The sequence below is a fragment of the Thalassophryne amazonica genome, chromosome 6, assembly GCF_902500255.1.
Source record: "Thalassophryne amazonica chromosome 6, fThaAma1.1, whole genome shotgun sequence".
Taxonomy (NCBI): domain Eukaryota; kingdom Metazoa; phylum Chordata; class Actinopteri; order Batrachoidiformes; family Batrachoididae; genus Thalassophryne; species Thalassophryne amazonica.
The window spans coordinates 75,647,411-75,670,158 of record NC_047108.1 but is presented as its reverse complement, the minus strand read 5'-3'; the positions used below and the strand labels follow the sequence as shown (position 1 = coordinate 75,670,158).

The 22,748-nt window shown below is 41.3% G+C and overlaps 1 protein-coding gene across 1 annotated transcript in view; it reads right to left on the bottom strand.

The window, feature by feature from the left end:
* The window catches only part of camkvl (CaM kinase-like vesicle-associated, like), a 204,586-nt gene that overhangs the window by 108,439 nt on the left and 73,399 nt on the right, over positions 1-22,748 (bottom strand). The gene's annotated exons all lie outside the window — the stretch shown is intronic.

Below are 22,748 nucleotides of genomic sequence, written 5' to 3'. Positions count from 1 at the left end.
CTTCTGTCTGATCATTTCTTAATAACATTTACATTTACTCTGATGGACTACCCAGCAGTGGGGAATAAGTTTCATTACACTAGAAGTCTTTCAGAAAGCACTGTAACTAGGTTTAAGGATATGATTCCTTCTTTATGTTCTCTAATGCCATATACCAACACAGTGCAGAGTAGCTACCTAAACTCTGTAAGTGAGATAGAGTATCTCATCAAGAGTTTTACATCCTCATTGAAGACAACTTTGGATGCTGTAGCTCCTCTGAAAAAGAGAGCTTTAAATCAGAAGTGCCTGACTCTGTGGTATAACTCACAAACTCGCAGCTTAAAGCAGATAACCCGTAAGTTGGAGAGGAAATGGCGTCTCACTAATTTAGAAGATCTTCACTTAGCCTGGAAAAAGAGTCTGTTGCTCTATAAAAAAGCCCTCCGTAAAGCTAGGACATCTTACTACTCATCACTAATTGAAGAAAATAAGAACAACCCCAGGTTTCTTTTCAGCACTGTAGCCAGGCTGACAAAGAGTCAGAGCTCTATTGAGCCGAGTACGAGGGCTGTCAATAAAGTATACGTCCTTTTTATTTTTTTCAAAAACTATATGGATTTCATTCATATGTTTTTACGTCAGACATGCTTGAACCCTCGTGCGCATGCGTGAGTTTTTCCACGCCTGTCGGTGACGTCATTCGCCTGTGAGCACTCCTTGTGGGAGGAGTCGTCCAGCCCCTCGTCGGAATTCCTTTGTCTGAGAAGTTGCTGAAAGACTGGTACTTTGTTTGATCAAAATTTTTTCTAAACGTGTGAGGCACATCGAAGTGGACATGGTTCGAAAAATTAAGCTGGTTTTCGATGAAAATTTTAACGGCTGATGAGAGATTTTGAGGTGATACTGTCGCTTTAAGGACTTCCCACAGAGCGGGACGTCGCGCAGCGGTCCCAGGTGCCGTCGTCAGCCTGTTTCAAGCTGAAAACCTCCACATTTCAGGCTTTATTGATCCAGGACGTCGTGAGAGAACAGAGAAGTTTCAGAAGAAGTCGGTTTCAGCATTTTATCCGGATATTCCACTGTTAAAGGAGATTTTTTTAATAAAAGACGTGCGGACTGAAATGTGGAGGTTTTCAGCTTGAAACAGGCTGACAACGGCGCCTGGGACCGCTGCGTGACGTCTCGCTCCGTGGGAAGTCCTTAAAGCGACAGTATCACCTCAAAATCTCTCATCAGCCGTTAAAATTTTCACAGAAAATCAGCTTAATTTTTCGAACCGTGTCCACTTCGATATGCCTCACGGGTTTAGAAAAAATTTTGATCAAACAAAGCGCCAGTCTCTCAGCAACTTCTCAGACAAAGGAATTCCGACGAGGGGCTGGACGACTCCTCCCACAAGGAGTGCTCACAGGCGAATGACGTCACCGACAGGCATGGAAAAACTCACGCATGCGCACGAGGGTTCAAGCATGTCTGACGTGAAAACATATGAATGAAATCCATATAGTTTTTGAAAAAAATAAAAAGGACCTATACTTTATTGACAGACCTCGTATTCCTTTAACTTTAACTAGTAATGACTTCATGACTTTCTTTGCTAATAAAAATTTAACTATTAGAGAAAAAATTACTCATAACCATCCCAAAGACGTATCGTTATCTTTGGCTGCTTTCAGTGATGCCGGTATTTGGTTAGACTCTTTCTCTCCGATTGTTCTGTCTGAGTTATTTTCATTAGTTACTTCATCTAAACCATCAACATGTCTGTTAGACCCCATTCCTACCAGGCTGCTCAAGGAAGCCCTACCATTATTTAATGCTTCAATCTTAAATATGATCAATCTATCTTTATTAGTTGGCTATGTACCACAGGCTTTTAAGGTGGCAGTAATTAAACCATTACTTAAAAAGCCATCACTTGACCCAGCTATCTTAGCTAATTATAGCCCAATCTCCAGCCTTCCTTTTCTCTCAAAAATTCTTGAAAGGGTAGTTGTAAAACAGCTAACTGATCATCTGCAGAGGAATGGTCTATTTGAAGAGTTTCAGTCCGGTTTTAGAATTCATCATAGTACAGAAACAGCATTAGTGAAGGTTACAAATGATCTTATGGCCTCAGACAGTGGACTCATCTCTGTGCTTGTTCTGTTAGACCTCAGTGCTGCTTTTGATACTGTTGACCATAAAATTTTATTACAGAGATTAGAGCATGTCATAGGTATTAAAGGCACTGCGCTGCGGTGGTTTGAATCATATTTATCTAATAGATTACAATTTGTTCATGTAAATGGGGAATCTTCTTCACAGACTAAGGTTAATTATGGAGTTCCACAAGGTTCTGTGCTAGGACCAATTTTATTCACTTTATACATGCTTCCCTTAGGCAGTATTATTAGATGGCATTGCTTAAATTTTCATTGTTACGCAGATGATACCCAGCTTTATCTATCCATGAAGCCAGAGGACACACACCAATTAGCTAAACTGCAGGATTGTCTTACAGACATAAAGACATGGATGACCTCTAATTTCCTCCTTTTAAACTCAGATAAAACTGAAGTTATTGTACTTGGCCCCACAACTCTTAGAAACATGGTGTCTAACCAGATCCTTACTCTGGATGGCATTACCCTGACCTCTAGTAATACTGTGAGAAATCTTGGAGTCATTTTTGATCAGGATATGTCATTCAATGCGCATATTAAACAAATATGTAGGACTGCTTTTTTGCATTTACGCAATATCTCTAAAATTAGAAAGGTCTTGTCTCAGAGTGATGCTGAAAAACTAATTCATGCATTTATTTCCTCTAGGCTGGACTATTGTAATTCATTATTATCAGGTTGTCCTAAAAGTTCCCTGAAAAGCCTTCAGTTAATTCAAAATGCTGCAGCTAGAGTACTAACGGGGACTAGAAGGAGAGAGCATATCTCACACATATTGGCCTCTCTTCATTGGCTTCCTGTTAATTTTAGAATAGAATTTAAAATTCTTCTTCTTACTTATAAGGTTTTGAATAATCAGGTCCCATCTTATCTTAGGGACCTCATAGTACCATATCACCCCAATAGAGTGCTTCGCTCTCAGACTGCAGGCTTACTTGTAGTTCCTAGGGTTTGTAAGAGTAGAATGGGAGGCAGAGCCTTCAGCTTTCAGGCTCCTCTCCTGTGGAACCAGCTCCCAATTCAGATCAGGGAGACAGACACCCTCTCTACTTTTAAGATTAGGCTTAAAACTTTCCTTTTTGCTAAAGCTTATAGTTAGGGCTGGATCAGGTGACCCTGAACCATCCCTTAGTTATGCTGCTATAGACTTAGACTGCTGGGGGGTTCCCATGATCCACTGAGTGTTTCTTTCTCTTTTTGCTCTGTATGCACCACTCTGCATTTAATCATTAGTGATTGATCTCTGCTCCCCTCCACAGCATGTCTTTTTCCTGGTTCTCTCCCTCAGCCCCAACCAGTCCCAGCAGAAGACTGCCCCTCCCTGAGCCTGGTTCTGCTGGAGGTTTCTTCCTGTTAAAAGGGAGTTTTTCCTTTCCACTGTCGCCAAGTGCTTGCTCACAGGGGGTCGTTTTGACCGTTGGGGTTTTTACGTAATTATTGTATGGCCTTGCCTTACAATATAAAGCGCCTTGGGGCAACTGTTTGTTGTGATTTGGCACTATATAAATAAAATTGATTGATTGATTTATTGATAATCATTCGGGGTGGCTGGATGACTGACTCCGATTTTGATGAAATTTTCATTATATACCCTTCAAGTAGATTGATTAAGAATGGCAAAGTTAGTTTTTCCATCAGGCAAAATTTTACTTGAATTTTGGTCAGTTCAAAATTTGATGTCAAAATGTCCTCAGATTGTGGATTGAGTAAAAATGGTCAACTTTGATATATCCGTTCTCAGTTCTGGATGTGTTGATAGAAAAAGCGAGTGTGATTCCTCATATGGGGTGCCAGTGACCTTCAAAAACCACCAAGACAGTAACTAGGGAATTTGACATTCCCTCAGAAAAGGTCACTTTAATGCAATATGCCACGCTACAGACACTAAAAACGTTTAGAAAAATATATTTCCTAAATTCTGGTACATAGGGAATAGCAATACAGGCATCGAGAATTGAGAACATTCACTTTCAAAATCGGCTTTTTTACTCTATATTTCGATGTAGAGACGGCAAGCATGGCCAAAAGTGGATCATTTTAAAAATTGTCTAAGGTTGTTCAGAATGATTTATGGAGTGAAAAAAATGTTATGGGTCCAAGTTTTTATGATTGTTCTTCACTTCTGGAAAGTTTCATGGAAATCGGTGACGGTCATCCAGCCAACTTCTCTTTTTCTTCAGGATTTTCTCTGACAGCTCATTAATGCTTCACTCATGCATCCAAGTTGATATATATATATATATATATATATATATATATATATATATATATATATATATATATATATATGTGTGTGTGTGTGTGTGTGTGTATTTACTGTATTTCATGGGAAACATTTGAAATGTTTGTGGTGCATAAAATCATTGTTATGCCAGGCAAAGATGATCACGTTACAGCGCACGGGAGTGAACGAAATGGCTCGTGACAGCACCGTGAAACGTACACCTCACCAGAGAGCAGCGCAATCGCTGTTGGTGGACATGACAGATTACACGTAAGAAATGGCGCACACAGAACAGAAAGATAATGTCAACATCGGTGCAGAGACTATTTAATGCATTCAAACGAAGATGTAAGAGTCTGAATGAGAAATGTGAAAAGTTCACAGCTGTCTGTCAGTTCCAGCGTATGTGAGCTACACAGCTGAAGACACTTCTTGTTCTCCAGGTCTGAATCAGCAAGAGATGCTTATGTGCATGAAGAGCTCGCTCTCTCTCCCACCTCTGTTCACACTCTCTCAACAAACACACAGAGATCCACTAATGCATCAACCCACAGTTCACCCACTCCCACACCCATTCACGCACACTTGTGCACACATACATGTGTTCAGCCACTGGTCTCACTGTTAGGCTGGTCTTCTCAGGGGAATAAATTAACCGCTTTCTTTCCCACTGGGTGTGTGTGTGTGTGTGCACTTGCAGACATGTTTGTGTGTATGTCCATTGATCGTGGCTGTTTTTGTGGCTGAGCATGCCTTTTGGTTACACTGCCGTTCAGAGTGTGACTCTGAACCGCCAGATTTCAATCCCCACCTCAGATCGAATGCTCACGCCCACATGCCCGCACGCCTGCACGCCTGCACACACACATCAACAAACACCACAATGAATCATAAGCGGAGACACACAAACCGCACAGAATTGAGCTCTTGCAGTTTCTAACAGTTTCTCGTAGAACCCTCCGGGGCCCGTTTCTCCCCAGTTGAAAAGTCAACAGCGAGGAAAACCCCACCGCCGCACTTCTGTTTTTCTCCTCGCAAACGCAACATAAACCTCTCAGTTCAGGCTGTGCGTTCCAACGCCATCAATTGAGATCCCTGACAAAGGTTGCCTCACCGAAACACAGCCTGAATAAATGTACCAAAGTGCTGAAAGCGTGCTTGAACACATCTTTATTGTACCTCGTCCTGACTTATGCAGGTGTGCACATCTTCTTATTGACTTTACAGGAAGAACAAGTCAATGATCGCAGCATAAAAAAAGAGAGACGAGAGGAACTGCATCCTCACAACTCTCTTTTTCGACAGTTAGAAGACACCGAGCGCAGATAGTCAGGTCCTTTGATGTTTATTTTTCTCTACTTTTTACCCGTAAGGCATGCAACTGGATATGGATATAAGCCTGCTTTCATTCCCCAACATATTTAATCAAGTGGGAAAGGATGTTTTCCCCCTTGTTATTCTAACTTGCAATCAAATTGCACTTTTTAGTTCAGATAGTCGTCTCAAACTCAATTTATCCCTCCCTCAGTCTGCCTAAACGAGTAATCAAGTAAAAATATAAAGTTCAACAGAACTACATCACATCTTCGAGATGTATTTTGGTCGGCGCTCACTGCCGTCAGACACATGCTGGCGGTTCTGCTGACACAGATTGGCATTATTTGCTTTGCGCGAGTGGGCACAGGATAGTGAGAACAGCCTAGATGAGAGCATCACTCATCACTGGCATATAAACCAAACCTTACATCACAACACAGCGAGTGCCGTTTGATATGTGAACATGTTGTTCTTTTCTAATGATCTTATTCATATGCATTTGATTTTTTTTTTAACGTTCTTTGTATTTATCTTATCTTGTGAGATGGAGAATCATCAAAAATTTTATCTCATCTCTCAATATTCACATGTTCAAAAATGATTTATTAACAAATTTTATTACCTCCCTCAAGGAGGTTGTTTTCATTGCTTTTGTCTGTTTTTTTTACATGAACAGATTTCAGTTAAATTTGGTAAAAAGGGCAGCCTTGGGTGGAGGAAGAGTTTAAAAATTTTGATTCTGATCTGGGGTGGATCTTGCCTGTGATCTTTGATCTCTGATTCTGTAATCAGGATCTCTGTGGAGATCACTGCAAACCAATCAGTATGAGTTCAGCCATTAGAAGTAAAGGTCAGGATGCACTTCTTGATTCTGAATTACAAGATTAAAGCCATCAGCAAGCAAGACCTACGTTTAGCAGTCAGGATCATAGATCAGCAATCGACATCCAAGTACAAAATCAGGATCAAAGGTCAGAGATCAGAATAAAAGATGAATATACAGATCAAAGATCAAAATGAAAGATGACTTATCAGGATATAAGATCAGCGATCAGGATCAAAATCTGGATTAGTAATAAGAATTGAAGGTTTAGGATCAAAGTTCTATGATCTGGAGCAAAGGTCGGCAATCAAGATCAAATACAACTGTTCACGTCAAAGATCAGGCTTAGAGTTTGTCAATTCAGATCTACTGTATGAGGAAGCTCACAAGTGCAGCAATCTGGACCAAAGATGAGCGGTCAGAGTTAAATATTATAACCAAGAATGGGTAATCAGGAATAAACATCAGTATAAGGATCACATGTCAGCAATCAAAAGAAAGTACAGAGCAGGCTGTACTTTCTGAGGAAGGTGTGGTCATTTAACATCATCAGGAAACTCCTGTGGATGTTCTACCAGTCTGTAGTAGCATCTTCTTTTACACCGTTGTGTGCTGGGGGAGCAGCATATCCATGAAGGACACATTCAGGCCGGACAAACTGATCAGACAGGCTGGCTCTGTGGTTTGCATGAAGCTGGACTCTCTGGTGACGGTGGTAGAAAACACTGTACAAACTGCTGGACATTATGGATGATGCCAGTCAGCCAGGAGGAGTAAGAGGAAGACAGAAGACGGGAATGAGAGGAACAGTAGTAGCCAGTAGACCAGTAGTGATCAGTATTGTCCAGTATTTCTATTTATGTTTGGAAATTTGAATTTTGTTTTTTTTTTACTTTCACTTTTGATGCTCTGTGTGCTTCTTACCCTGTGTGCTGCTATACAATGTTGCTGGAATCTCAGTTTCCCCGAGGGAGTCTTCCCAAGGAATCAGAAAAGTTCTGTCTAATCAAATCTGTAATCTAAAAATAAAACTAAGTGATCAGGATTATGGTCATGGTTAGGATCAAAAATGAGTGTTGAGGGTCAAATGATTGTCTGGATCTTGATCTGGATAGTGATCCAGATTTGGCAGACAAAACTGTAGTTTCAGACAGGAGGGGTCTAGGACTAAGAATTGGAATTTGATTTGGGTCATAATCAGAATTAAAGGGGAAAGTGGGACATCGATGGAGGTATACACTCTGAGTACCCTTCTCGTTTTTAACCGAGGCCATCAAAATATGGCTATAGGGTATTGCGAAGGCTTTGCGTCCACCTGTCTATCCATCTGTCTCTGCTCTCCACAAGTCCATTCCTATTACTGCCAGTGTCTTCAAATTCACAGGGAACATTCTTGGGACACAGAACCTGGAAAAGTTCAAAGATGGCTCACCTTGGCCTATTTAAGAGGTTAAAAGTTACATTCTGTTTCCCATTCTGTATCCATTTTTTGGGGGGGTGGGAGGGCAAGAGCCAATCAGAGTGGAGAGGCACCATTTCGTCTCTGGCTGGTCTCTCTCTGGTGCTCCCAAACTGCTGTGTTTCTGTGTAAATATAAACTCTTTGTTGTGGTTAGCGGTCCGGATAGGACCAAACTGTTTCAGCAGTCCAACAACTGAACACCACTCGGGTTCAGATCGGGGAGGCCGTGCTTCCCGATCACCCTCCCCCAGGTCTCACTGTCGCCGCCCATGTGGGCGTTGAAATCCCCCAGGAGAACAATGGAGTCCCCAGTCGTAGCGCTATCTAGTACCCCTCCCAGGGACTCCAAGAAGGTCGGGTACTCTGCACTGCCGCTCGGCCCGTAGGCCGAGACAATGGTGAGAGACCTGTCCCCGATCCGAAGGCGTAGGGATGTGACCCTCTCGTTCACTGGAGTGAACTCCAACACATGGCGACTGAGCTGGGGAGCAATAAGCAATGCGACCCCAGCTCTCTGCCTCTCCCCGTGGGCAACGACAGAAAAATGAAGCATCCAGCCTCTCTCCAGGAGCTGGGTACCAGAGCCCAAGCTGTGCGTGGAGGTGAGCCCGATTATCTCTAGTCAGTATCTCTCAACCTCCCGCACAAGCTCAGGTTCCTTCCCCCCCAGTGAGGTGACATTCCACATCCCAACAGCCAGGGCTGTGAACATGGACCGGGCCACCGGTCCATTTTTTAGTGCAATTTTGCATGCTTTTTGTTCTTTAACAGCGCATTGTGTTCTGCGTCCTTATCAGACTTACTGAGTCTGCGGGCTCGGTAAACGCAGCAGCGGGCCACTCACACCGCCCTCCTGTCTGCTGTGTGGAACTGCGCCAAATGTGGCAACAGGTCCAGAGACTTCGCTCGCTGTTTTGATGCTGATGTTGACCGCAACCGCAGAGCTCTGTGGCCACCAAGAGAGGACTTGGATTCTTTGCGGGTCCCTCATCCGTACCTCCGGAGGCAGTGAGCGAAGGGAGAGTTCTGCGTGTGTCTGTTTATAATCTTCTCACCCAGAAGAAAAAAGAGAGTGTTTACACAGGAGAGAAAAGTGAGAAAATGTTAATGCCTGTTTGAGAAAAGTGTATAAAGTGTGTAGTGAGGGGTTTTACAGCCTTAAAACATTGATAATAATTGCAAAAAATAGCACTGACTACTTCGCGAATTAGGCTTAAAAAATAAATGCCACTCACGGTATTCGAACCTGCAGACATAAAGACATGGATGACCTCTAATTTCCTGCTTTTAAACTCAGATAAAACTGAAGTTATTGTACTTGGCCCCACAAATCTTAGAAACATGGTGTCTAACCAGATCCTTACTCTGGATGGCATTACCCTGACCTCTAGTAATACTGTGAGAAATCTTGGAGTCATTTTTGATCAGGATATGTCATTCAATGCGCATATTAAACAAATATGCAGAACTTTGTTTTGTTGCATTTACGCAATATCTCTAAAATTAGAAAGGTCTTGTCTCAGAGTGATGCTGAAAAACTAATTCATGCATTTATTTCCTCTAGGCTGGACTATTGTAATTCGTTATTATCAGGTTGTCCTAAAAGTTCCCTGAAAAGCCTTCAGTTAATTCAAAATGCTGCAGCTAGAGTACTAACGGGGACTAGAAGGAGAGAGCATATCTCACCCATATTGGCCTCTCTTCATTGGCTTCCTGTTAATTCTAGAATAGAATTTAAAATTCTTCTTCTTACTTATAAGGTTTTGAATAATCAGGTCCCATCTTATCTTAGGGACCTCATAGTACCATATCACCCCAATAGAGCGCTTCACTCTCAGACTGCAGGCTTACTTGTAGTTCCTAGGGTTTGTAAGAGTAGAATGGGAGGCAGAGCCTTCAGCTTTCAGGGTCCTCTCCTGTGGAACCAGCTCCCAATTCGGATCAGGGAGACAGACACCCTCTCTACTTTTAAGATTAGGCTTAAAACTTTCCTTTTTGCTAAAGCTTATAGTTAGGGCTGGATCAGGTGACCCTGAACCATCCCTTAGTTATGCTGCTATAGACTTAGACTGCTGGGGGGTTCCCATGATGCACTGAGTGTTTCTTTCTCTTTTTGCTCTGTATGCACCACTCTGCATTTAATCATTAGTGATCGATCTCTGCTCCCCTCCACAGCATGTCTTTTTCCTGGTTCTCTCCCTCAGCCCCAACCAGTCCCAGCAGAAGACTGCCCCTCCCTGAGCCTGGTTCTGCTGGAGGTTTCTTCCTGTTTAAAAGGTTTAAAAAGTAAGAGTTTTTCCTTCCCACTGTCGCCAAGTGCTTGTTCACAGGGGGTCGTTTTGACCGTTGGGGTTTTTCCGTAATTATTGTATGGCTTTGCCTTACAATATAAAGCGCCTTGGGGCAACTGTTTGTTGTGATTTGGCGCTATATAAATAAAATTGATTTGATTTGATTTGAATTTACAAAACCTCAGATTACCAGATGGAAACTTTACCACTGCACTACAACCACAGTCTTACAAGAGGAGCATAAAATGGCTACAATCAACAAGAAGATAAATGTATTGTTTTTTAAATAAAAGAGAAAAAAGTGCCATAATATCTGACAAAACGGCGTTTGTTATGACATATTTTTGGTGATACGCGACTAAAAGTGGTGTATTTGTCGCACTGTTGACTTTTCACCTGCTGCGCATCGCTCACAGGAAACACGTGTCCTGTCAGACAGACGTGCCATTCAGATCACCTGCTGCATGTCCACATGAACTGATGGTCCATTTCAGCTGGTACAACCTGTCAATGTGCACGCTGTGCACACTCTCCATCCCGTTGCAAAAGCAATGTATGTTTTTATGTATTTCCACATGAGGACAGCAAGTACACACACGCGTGTCACAGTGGACAGTTGTAAGGTCCTGTCTGTCAAACAAGGTACATGTTCTGCAGCTGAGGCGCCTCACCTATGGGGGGGTGCGAACCACATGCACACACAATGTGCCAACTTCACTGGAATTGGGGTTGTATTTTAGCATTGTGTTATATTTAAAAATATGAAAGCCTGACCAAACATAAGAACTGCACATTATAGTAAAAGCAAGTGATACGGTGTTGAAATTGTCTATTACAATATTGAATGTGTTGCCCTTGAGAAATGCATGACATCTACAGCAAAGTGCTGTGAAAGCATTTTGGTCTTTGTTCTGTGCGTGTGTGCATGTGTGGTTTGGTTTGGTGTGTGTGTGTGTGTGCATGCGCAAACATTTGTAAATCAGTGGGTCAACAGAGCATCAAGTTTGAAATGTCAAAATATTCCTATTCCAGCAAAAATCAAATATGAGACCTTTTCTGTTTCATTAAAGAAACTGTTCAATCAATTAAGTTGCAAACCTCATTTTCAAATAAACTGTCAACCACACAAACAACAAACAAAACACAAAATATAGATTTCTTTGTGAACTGTTTGGTACTTTACTATCTGAGTGAGTTCAGCGTCCAGTTGGTGTGCTGCACGGCACAGATCAGTACAGGCCAGTCACGGGCTCACACTTTACATGCATTTCATTAGGTGCACCTTGGTACTCCTGGGTTTGGACACCTTTTGACTTCAGAAACTTACCTAATTTTTGGTGTGATAGAGTCATTAAGGTTCAACAAGATGCTGGACACATTTAACAGAGATTTTGGTTCACAACATCACACCATAGCTGCATCATTACACCACCACCAGAAGATATTTCTTCAAAAAGAATGAAATTTCAGCTAATGTTTGCACAGAAGACACATGGGAGACTCAGGCTGATAGATTTGATCTGTTTTCTTGTATGAACATCTTTCTCTGTTCCACTTCACTATGAAGCGCTGACTGGTGATGTTTTTGAAAACTGCTTGCTCCAGACAAATTTACCATACATTGCCATGCTGTCTATATTTTTTAATGAGTGATGTAAATGAAGTCCAAAACTGATTCAGTGACTTGTATGTACCCATCCACTGACTTGTCTGAAGAAAAACTCCTGTAAAAGTGATGATTCACAGTACTGTACAAATGTTTTAGGCACATTTAATGTATCATAAAGGCACTGAACATGATGAAAACCTGATAAGTATTCATGAATAAAATGAATTGTGTGATGAAGTTCAAGTTAAAAAATAATCTATATTAAAACTGGGTTCTATTTACATGTGATTTACAGTATATATATCAAGATTTGTGCGAGAGGTCACAAAATAGCCACATAGTTTTGCCACTTTTCGCAAAACTAATGAGAGTTCACAGAACTATTTTGCAAGATCATGCAAAAACTATTATGAGATCTTCCGAAAGTATCAGGAGATCATAAAAGCATTAAAAATTATGAAAACCTGATAGTCATAAATAAAATGAAATGTGTGATGAATTTCAACTTTAAAGACGAGAAGCACTCGGAGAGTGCAAACCTCTGGAATACCCTTTGGCAAAGAGACTTATTCTACGTCGTTTGACACATCGTCATGTTTCAGATTCAGTGGCTAACCCTCTGGGGTCCGAGGGCATTTTTTAGACATTTCACTTACCTGGCATAAATCAAGTTTTATGTCTCTTTTTTTTAGGACATCCTGTACTTTCAAAATATATATGCTATAGTGGTGTTTTATAAGTGTAATAAAGGTTTACAATTAGAAATAAGAAAGGAAAAAGTAAAGCAGAAAATAATTTTCCACACACATTTATTCAAAACACACAGCAAACTATAATAAACTAGTAACACATCACTCCTAAAAACAATCTTTGGTGTGTCACATGAGGTGAATCTGTCCTACGATTGTATTTTGGAAAACCATGTGATGGTGAACCATTTCTGACTGGATACTCACATTGCTCACGTCATCACACAGCTTCTATGAGGAGTACATGAACTACACAAGTTTTTTTTATTTCTAATAATAACAAGTTTATTCAGTGAGGAGAAACAAATGCTAAATTATTGTTGTGTTGTAACTTAATTTTTGTTCAGCCTTTGTGATCCGTCTTCATGAAGTTAGATGCAAAAATGCTGAAATTGGCCCTATCCTGCAATGATAAAGAATCCTTAAAAAAAAAAATACTGGATCCAGATCGTGTTCCAGATCATTACCAAAATTTAATGACTTCTAAGTTAGGCCAAGATACACCCCTGGTAAAAATTTCATTGAAATCCGTTGAGGATTTTTTGAGTAATCCTGCTAACCATCCAACCAACCAACCAACAAACCAACCAACCAACCAACCAACCAACAAACAAACGGACGTGACTGAAAATATAACCTCCTCGGCAGAGGTAATAATCGAGATGAACACTGGGTTCTAATTATGTATGATTTTTCAGTATATACGTTGAGATTTTGCGAGAGCTCACAAAATAGTTTTGTGCAGTCTTGCAAAACTATTGAGTGAGATTTTACAGAATTATTTTGCAAGATCTTGCAAAAACTATTACGAAATATCGCAAAACTATCAGAAGATCTCACAATAGTTTTGCGAGATCTCGCAATAGTTTAGTATATGTAGTGCCCAGCTCTAGTATGTTTTTTTATCTTGTTTTTGAAAAAAAAAAATGTACCAGAGCTGGGCACTGCATATACTAAATTATTGCAGGATCTAGCAATAGTTTTGCGAGATCGCACAATAGTTTAGTATATGCAGTGCCCAGCTCTAGTACATTTTTTTAATCTTGTTTTTGAAAAAAAAAAATTGTACCAGAACTGGGCACTGCATACACTAAACTATCGCAGGATCTTGCAATAGTTTTGTACATGCAGTGCTCAGCTCAGGTACATTATTTTTCAATATCTTTTTTTCATGTCCTTTTATTTGAGACATAGTTTTTCCATAGTTTTAGAACAAAAACAAACAAACAAACAACCCCCCCCCCCCAAAAAAAAAACCCCAAAACAAAAACCAAAGCAAAATTCATAAAGTTATCGATCAGTAACTTCAACGACACAGTTCAGCATGTTATCAGCTAATGCCTTCACAGTTAACTTTCCAGTGGGCTAGCACTTTTAGCTTAGCTGTGCCCACCACTTGAAACTACAACACAAATGTGTTATTTTTAGACATGAACTCCGAAGCTAAAACACAGATGAAAGTCTGTAATTTAGCTTAAGACAGACAGCTTATGTGTATTACACCTTTATAACAGAACATATATAAAATTTAAACATATTTATCCCTGTCAAATGGGCCATACTAAAATACGAAATGGACAAAATGGAGCGAAATGGGGCAAAACGGGGACTGCTAATCACAATATGGGGGTAAAATGTAACAAAATGGAGCAGAGTAGACCAGACTGACACCAAATAATTACTTTTCAATTGTTTAGCTTTTGTTTTTTGTGAGATGGGCTCAGTACATGTAGTAGGGGCAGGTGCGCCATCTGGCGTTCAAGAGATGAAACTTCAGTGGGTCAGTCTGCATCATTTCGTTATGTTTTACCCCCATTTTGTTATTATCAGTCCCCATTTCATCCCATTTTGCTAAAGAAAATTAATAAAAGTATTTAACTGAATCATATTTGGAGTCAGTCTGCTCCATTTCGCTACGTTTAACCACCGTTTCATTATTATCAGTCCCAAATTTCACTCCATTTCACTTAAAAATAATTAAATAAAAGTAATTAGTTTAATCATATTTGGAGTCAGTCTGGGTCACTCTGCTCCATTTTGTTACTTTTTATCCCATTTCCTGATTATTAGGCTCCATTTCGCCCCATTTTGTATTTTAGTACAGCTTCTGTCAAATAAATGTCCATTTTGTGTAGTCATCCTTAGTAGTCTGAGCCTTGTAGACTTAAATTTCACACATAGTATAAACAAAAAATCAACACACATTTACTCTAAAAAAAAAAAAGTGTCATATGGACACAGCTGTATCATCACACATTTGTGTGTCTTTGTACAGTCAGTCTGTAAATCCTGCTCACAGACGTCAGAGCTGAGCAGATGGTATAGGCATGGAACCGGAAAGGCTTGATAAAATGCCAAGCTTCTGTTTAATTACAGACATTTAGGAAGAGACTCATCATATAAATGATTATTATAAGGCAAATACTACTATTACCGCTGAACTTGATCCTCTGTACGCGCATATATATATATATATATATATATATATATATATATATATATATATATATATATATATATGAGAGAAAGAGATCAAGAACAAGATTTAAAATGTTAATTAGGTCATTTGGCCTGTTGGGAAAGTGGGGGAGACAGAAAGGATAAAAGAATTACAGCACGGAAGAGAGATGATGCAGTTATGACTATTGTGTTGTGAAAGTGTAGTGACACGGACCCACAACAGGGGGCGCAAATGAACGGCCAATAGATGAGCCAAAAAGTAACAATTTAATGTTGTGAAATGTGCACAACGAAATACAGACAATCTCAGAATATAATTACAGTCAATCCACAAAGGTGACGTGTGGGCAGGCTCGAGGATAGAAGACGTCTGTCCTGAGAAGAGCCGGAACCACACGATTTCCGCCGCCACTGAACCTGGTGAATACTGGAGCCGCCAAGTCCCGAATTCCCAGGTGATCACCGTCCCCGACTGTCGGATCTGGTACTGCTGGCGAAGAACAAAGACAGTCAAGTGTAGGTGTGTGAACACCCAGTAACAATGGTGGGAATGCCACCTCCACCTCTCACTCAATATGTGTTGCAGCGGTCCCTCAGAGGAAAAAGAGTGCCGTCCTGCACAGCCTCCACAAACGAAGGACCGATATTCCTGCAAACACTCACAATAGACAGATTCAGAAAATACCACAAAGGCTGAGGATATTACCTCCAATGAAGTACGATATCTCGGCAATGAGGTGGAGATGACGTCTGGGTTTTATGAAGTGCGATGATGAAGACTGAGTGACAGCTGTCAGGAGTTAATGAGTGACAGCTGTCACTCCCGGCTGTGTCTGTGGCGGCAGCGCCCTCTCGTGCCTGAAGCCCGCACTTCAGGCAGGGCGCCCTCTGGTGGTGGGCCAGCAGGTACCTCCTCTTCTGGTGGCCCACACAAAATATTGGGCATGATTGTGCAAGTCAGTGGTGTAATCACACAGGGGGGTGAAACACTTAACAACACACTTAACAACAGCACGGTGGCTTGGTGGTTAGCATTGCTGTCTCACACCGAGAAAGTCATTGGTTTCGATTCCCACCTGTGGCCTTTCTGTGTGGAGTTTACATGTTCTCTCCGTGTTTGTGTGGGTTCCCTCCGATCTTGGATAAGCGGTTGATAAGCGGTGTGCATGTATACTTCAGTAAATGTAAGGAAACCTTTAAAACAGCTGATTATTCGGTGGCCAGTGACGTCAGTAAAAGCTGATTGCGAATGAGAGATCATTTCTGTTGTAAGCAGAACAATAAGCCCCTCTGTAAAAACTGGCCTGTAATGAGTCAGTAGAGACCGGCACTGTTGTAGGGGCGGGATGTTCAGGTAAGCACTCACTCATCTTCAACCGCTTACTCCAATTAAGGGTCATGGGGGGCTGAAGCCTATCACAGCAGTAATAGGGCGTGAGGTGGGGCGCACCCAGGACAGGACGCCAGTCTGTCACAGGGCCACAACAGACAAACAAACCACACTTCACACCCACACCACACACCCACTAACGGACAATTTAAAGTTTCCAATCCACCTAACCTGTGTGTCACTGGATGTGGGGAGGAAGCCGGCGCATGTGGAGGGGAACCCACACAAACATGGGAAGAACACGCAAACTCCACACAGAAAGGCCACAGGCGGGAATCAAACCCATGATCTTCTCACTGTGAGGTAACAGTGCTAACCACGAATATACTGTACTACCCGTTTAGCTAAACAGCTAACTGCTATTAACTGATGCAGTGGTTTGCTTGAGTGTTGTTAGAACTGGGTGTTGGGTATGGTTGTGAAAACCAGTAGCCTCTGCACCTTGGTTGGTGAAGAAAGTTTTATTGACCTTGATTTCATGATCAAGACCAAGATACAGCTTTTCAGTAATTTATTCAACGAAACCACCCAAAATTTTCTACAGTGAAAGTGTGGAACTTGCAGAGACATTCACCTATCTTGGCAGTGATCCTCAGCCTTTGAGATAGAGAGATGCCTTGGAAGACCCTATGAAGTAATAAGGTTGCTGTACAGAAGTATTTGGTGATGCCAATATCTTTGCAAGAGAATAAAAGTCCAAGTCTTTAGGTTTCTAGTACTTTCTGCTTTGGACCACACATAAGATTGTGTCAAATGAGTGGTTACTTAGGGAGACTCAGATGATGAGTATCACTTGCACTGTGAGGGAACTTCAGCTATGAAATTTTGGCCATGTGGTTATTTTCTCTGGGCATGATGAAGTACAATGTTGAGGACTCTAGAGACTGGAGAAGGTCCAAGGGGTTGCCAATTGGGCAAATAGATGGTTATTTTTAAGAGAGTTGGGATGGATCGGTTGTTGTTTGCATGTGGTTGCCATCCAGGACCTATCATGGTTCTATGGTGTGGTACAGCAACATGATCTCAGATTTGAACTATTAACACTGTTTTTTGTCCTGAGGAAAGGTTGAACCTAAAAACACCTAAAAAAAAAAAAAAAAAAAATGGAGCAGAAGTTGAATAGATTCCCCTTAAAAGTTATTTTAATGCTTGTGCATTTTAAATCTGTCTGTGGATTATATATAAGAAAGGAGTAAAGTTGGATTCGGGTGAGTTCAAGTTAGCAGTAAAGTGAAGCAAAAAGAAAAGTGCACTCTGATGTCGGACAAGGACGAACATTCAGGGCAGACCACGGCAGGACGAGACAGATGGAAACACAGAGACAAAGCATGGCAGACGACAGATGTGAAGAGCGAGGGAATGAAAGTGAGAAGACTTCTGTGAGAAAGTCAGCAGTGTGTGAAAAACGGAGAGCTTCTGTGAAATATTCAGTGTGATAGACGACTGAACCCCTCCCCAGAGAAAGCCAATGAGAGGAGGAGCAGAGAACAAGAGGTGGAAGGAGTAGTGATTGAAGTTTTGGGTAAGCATCATGAGGCTGGAGTCCATTTCTACAGAAAGGTCTTTGCTAGGGAGCTTCGTGGGACTGTCAGGAACCTCTATTTTTAAAAAGTGTGTGGGTACTTGGGTCACACCTAAAACCTACCTGTGGAATTTACCGGAGCAATGCTTCGACAGAATATTATATCAGCTACCTTTTTAGAAAAGAAAAAGCTGCCTGTGGATATAAGGTTGTTTTTTGTTTTTTTTTTTGGGGGGGGGGGGGGGGGGGTAATTGTCCCTGGACTCATTCCAAAATAATGTGCCAATACAACCACAATTCAGTATCTGCAGAGGTGAGACCAGATGTAAGAAGAATGTGTACACAAAAGAATGTGCAAACACAATTTCCCCACACAGAGGTTGATTTTTTTTAACAAAGGAATAACATGAGGTGAGACACAAAGCCAGCACAGGTTTCTGCACTGATCCGAAAGTGGAAAAGCAAACATAAGGTGGAAGACCAAATCTAATATGCAAACGTTGTTAATGAATTATCAAATTCTGCTGGGTGTATGATTTGTTGCAGTTGTTACGCTGCATTCCCAACAACCTGGAGCACATCATTTTCTGAGTTGCTACTTGTATATTGCAACGGAATTTTCTAATCTGGGAAACTGGCAATTGCCTTGACCCAAACTTCAGCAAAAGTTACTGCTCTGCCATATATACACAATCACTAACAGCAGTATATCATCTGCAAACCACTTTAGCAAGTAAGTAAGCCCCTTTGGATTCTCCTTTGTTCCACTTGGGGTCACCACAGCAGATCAGAGGTGGATCTGCATGTTGATTTGACAAGTTTTACATCAGATTCCCTTCCTGATGCAGCTTCCAATTATATGGTTCCTCTTGGCTCTAAAAAACACTGGCTGTATCATATTAACAGCCTTAACCTTTTTCCCAGTGACCTCTGGTCTTCATCAGCCACGTGCCCATGCTCCTACACTACATACTGCTTACATAGACTGGTGATGGGTAAGGTTGTGGAGACCAGCACCTTGGGTGCCATTGGGCCTTTTTCCATTTTAGTGGGTGGGGGGTGCTCTCAATCCTTTGCGTATGTTTTCACCACAATGATCACCCATGAAAACAGGATGCAAGGCAAATCCCTGTTGTGGGGCAAGTACTACTGCTGAGTAACCCTGAAAAAAATCGGGCAGGGAGGGAGTCTTCCCAAGGGATTAATAAAATTCTATTTTATCTAATCTAATCTAATCCAAATACTGTGTCACAGACCTTCATGCACCAACACCGTGGAGACAAAAAGGTTAGTTGGAAAGGACAATGCAATAATCTGGAGTTAGGTAAACAATTAATGAAACAGATATTTCAAGAGATTTAAGAGTTTGCATTCCGTAGAACTAATTTTGTGAACAACCTAGTGGGAAACAAAACAAACAAACAAACAAACAACAAACAAAAATCCTTGTCTTGCCTTTTGACTAGCCCGTAAATGTTGGATGCGAAAGATAGCTAGTCAGCAAACTTTTTTATCTTGTTTTGCACGTAACATTATCACTGACTGACCCTGACTTTGCAGATGATACTGTGATCTTTGCAGAATCGAGGGATACCCTGTTACAGCACTTGTGAAATTGAGTGAAGAGTCAGAGTGTCTTGTTTTGCAATCATCCTGGATCACGACTAACATCTGGGCTTTCACTGACTTCTTGGACTCAGCGTATTTGTATGCGGTGCAAGTGTGGAAGTTGTTGAGGGATTAATTTATAATGTCTGCAGTGCAGTTCATGTGTCTGTGTCATATTAAGATTCTTCAGAAGTCATGAGGCCTCTGGACAGAGGTGCTTGGTGATACCAGTAGCAGGAGAACAAAGGTACAACTTTTTTTAAGAGTCCTTGTGCTTTCTATATAGTTGTGAGATCTTGATGCTAACGAGTGACCTAAGGGGTGATGCCTGGATGTCTTTGGTACAAGGTTACTTCAGAGTATCCTTGGGTACCACTGGAATGACTTTATGCCGAGTGAATGGTTACTTCGGGAGACTCAGATGAGGTATATCACTGCACTGTGAGGGAACTCAGCCACACTATCAAGATGTGTCGATGGACCGGTTGTCTGCCTGCAAGGCTAATAGTGTGGTGGTTGCAGCAATGTGGCACCGGTGCATACTCCCAGACTTGACCTGACCTAACCGGCCCTACTAGATAAAGTGATTTTTACATTTGCAGGTACAGTCCATGTAAGGTATGCAGGTATGTATTAAGCCTTCTGTGTCATAGCTTTAGGCACATGTCATTCATGTCAGCATGCCTCAAAACAACTCTAGAGCCTCATTAATTTAGTTAACCTTAAAGTTGCAGTTGCAGTATTTCTACTGCTCTTGTAGGTAAAAGTGCCAGAAGTTATTACATGCACCAGCCAACAGAGGATAGCAGTCAGAATTCTGACTTTTATCTCCTCCAGACTGCCATAATGTGTGAATGCTGCAGCATGGGATAAAACAAAACTATATTGCAATATTAAAGAATCAGAAGAAAAAGACAAAAGTTAAAACTTTGGAAGTAGACTGAGAAACCACAAAAATTTCTCAACTATTGAGCCAAGGACCAACTTTCCACAAAATGTCACTGTAATCTATCTTTAAACAAACACTCAGACAGGGGTCTGTTTTTTGATGTCAGAAATAATGTCTTATGAGAAAATTAAGGCAATATTTTGTTTGAAGATACAACTTGATAGTTTTCTAATGCACTGCCCCAAAACATTTGGTTCACATTAGGTGATTGTGAAGCACATACATTACATTTACTGTTGACAATTTGTTTCACAGCTGCAAATACATTATTACCTCCAACAACAATCATAGACATTATTAGACTTCTGGCTGTCTTAGCTGTCTGTGGATGCCAAAACTGAAACACTATCTTCCAGATTTTAAGACATTTTGTGGAGAGGTACCCCTGGTAAATTCCATCATTCCATTCATGCATCGATTACTGGTCTGTAGTCCTATGGCTCATTGGTCCTATGGGTCACTGGTCCTACGGGTGCTTGCAAATGGTGCAGCAAGGCAAAGCACAAAATTGCCCACCGCAACATTGTAGCAGTGTCCAGGAAATGGAAAAGTACTCGCAAATGTTGAAGTTCAGACACAGGACTCCAGATGCAGCATTGGTAATAAGAGATGTCGCCTCCCCCAGAGACCTTGGCCTGGGAGAACTTGGTCTGAGTGTGAAATTGGCCTAGATCAGCCCCAGGACAACTGCCCCTGGGAGAACTGTTATTTTTCATCACATTACACCTATTATGTCCTGTGTTTTTCGAGGAAGCAAAGCCATCAGTGGCATCACACCATCAACATCAAGTGATGTCAGTCACGTCATAATGTCGAGTGCAAGTCATGATGTCACGACCAATGAGCTGAAGGACCAATGACCCATAGGATTACTGAGCCGTCCCCCACCATACATCCATTGATCGAGACAGCCAGCTAGATACGTAGCTAGAGCTAGTTAATGTCAATCATGCAGCCCCTGTTTTTTAACACCACCCTCTAACAGCACAGTCTGGATCCACTCACGTTTATTGATTATGAAGTAGTGATAGAACCACTGAAACCTGAATCTGAACATTGGGTGTTCTTTGTTTGGGAGCTCTAACCTTATTATCATGACCATGTTGTTGTACAAGCATGGTGATGTGGGAGGAAAAACATAAAGGAAAAGAACTGGAAAACTTACAGCTTATGTTATGTTGGAGCTTTTGTTGTGCAACGACTGCGCCGCCATTTGGCAGGTGTATAACCAATGCTTTGTGCCTAACTCATGGATGAGTCTTACAGATTGGCATGTGAATCTACATGCTAGCTAAATGTCAGCTAGCTATTATCTAGCTGTCTAGCATCACTTCTACATTTTCTTTCTTCTTTCTTCTTTCTTTCTTCTTTCTTTCTTTCTTCTTTCTTTCTTTCTTTCTTTCTTTCTTTCTTTCTTTCTTTCTTTCTTTCTTTCTTTCTTTCTTTCTTTCTTTCTTTCTTTCAAATAAGCTTCATTGCAACCAACATCTACTTAGAGAACTGGAGATTTTCTTTCCTTAACTGTTCCCATTACTCCCACCGGCCAGCTGCGACAAGGTTGAACTGCAACTACGCCACTGTCAAAGAAAATTCACATTGATGCACACATACGCGCACACACACACACACACACCACACACACAACACACACACACACACACACACAAACACCACACACACACACACACAAACACACACCACACAACACCACACACACACACACACACACACACACACACACACCAAAAGGCTCTATAAATACAGTGTGGAGGTAATGTTCATCCTGTGAAGTAGGCGGATTAACTGGAAGCAGGTCAGAGCAAAGGCAGAGCATGTACTAGTGTTTCCTTTATTTAGTTGGTTTCATTTCATTTGCTTCCCATTACTTTGGCGTGTCATTTTTTTGGTAAGGGAGACTGATTGGTTAACACCCTTCCTTCTTTAAAGCCAGACACTTCTTTCAAGACCATCAGTCACAAATTCAGTTTCCGCTAAGGTTTTGCCTGAATGGATTACATATCATGTGTACATGTTAGGATAGCAACATGTTATTCAATCACACATGCATACATAGGGTGTAGTCATTTGTAAATAAGTTAAATGCAATTCAAAGTATGGGGCACTCGATCGAGAATAGGACCTTCCAATCTGCCTTTGCTTTTTAGGAACTGGAGGTGGGATTGGCACTCCTCTCACGG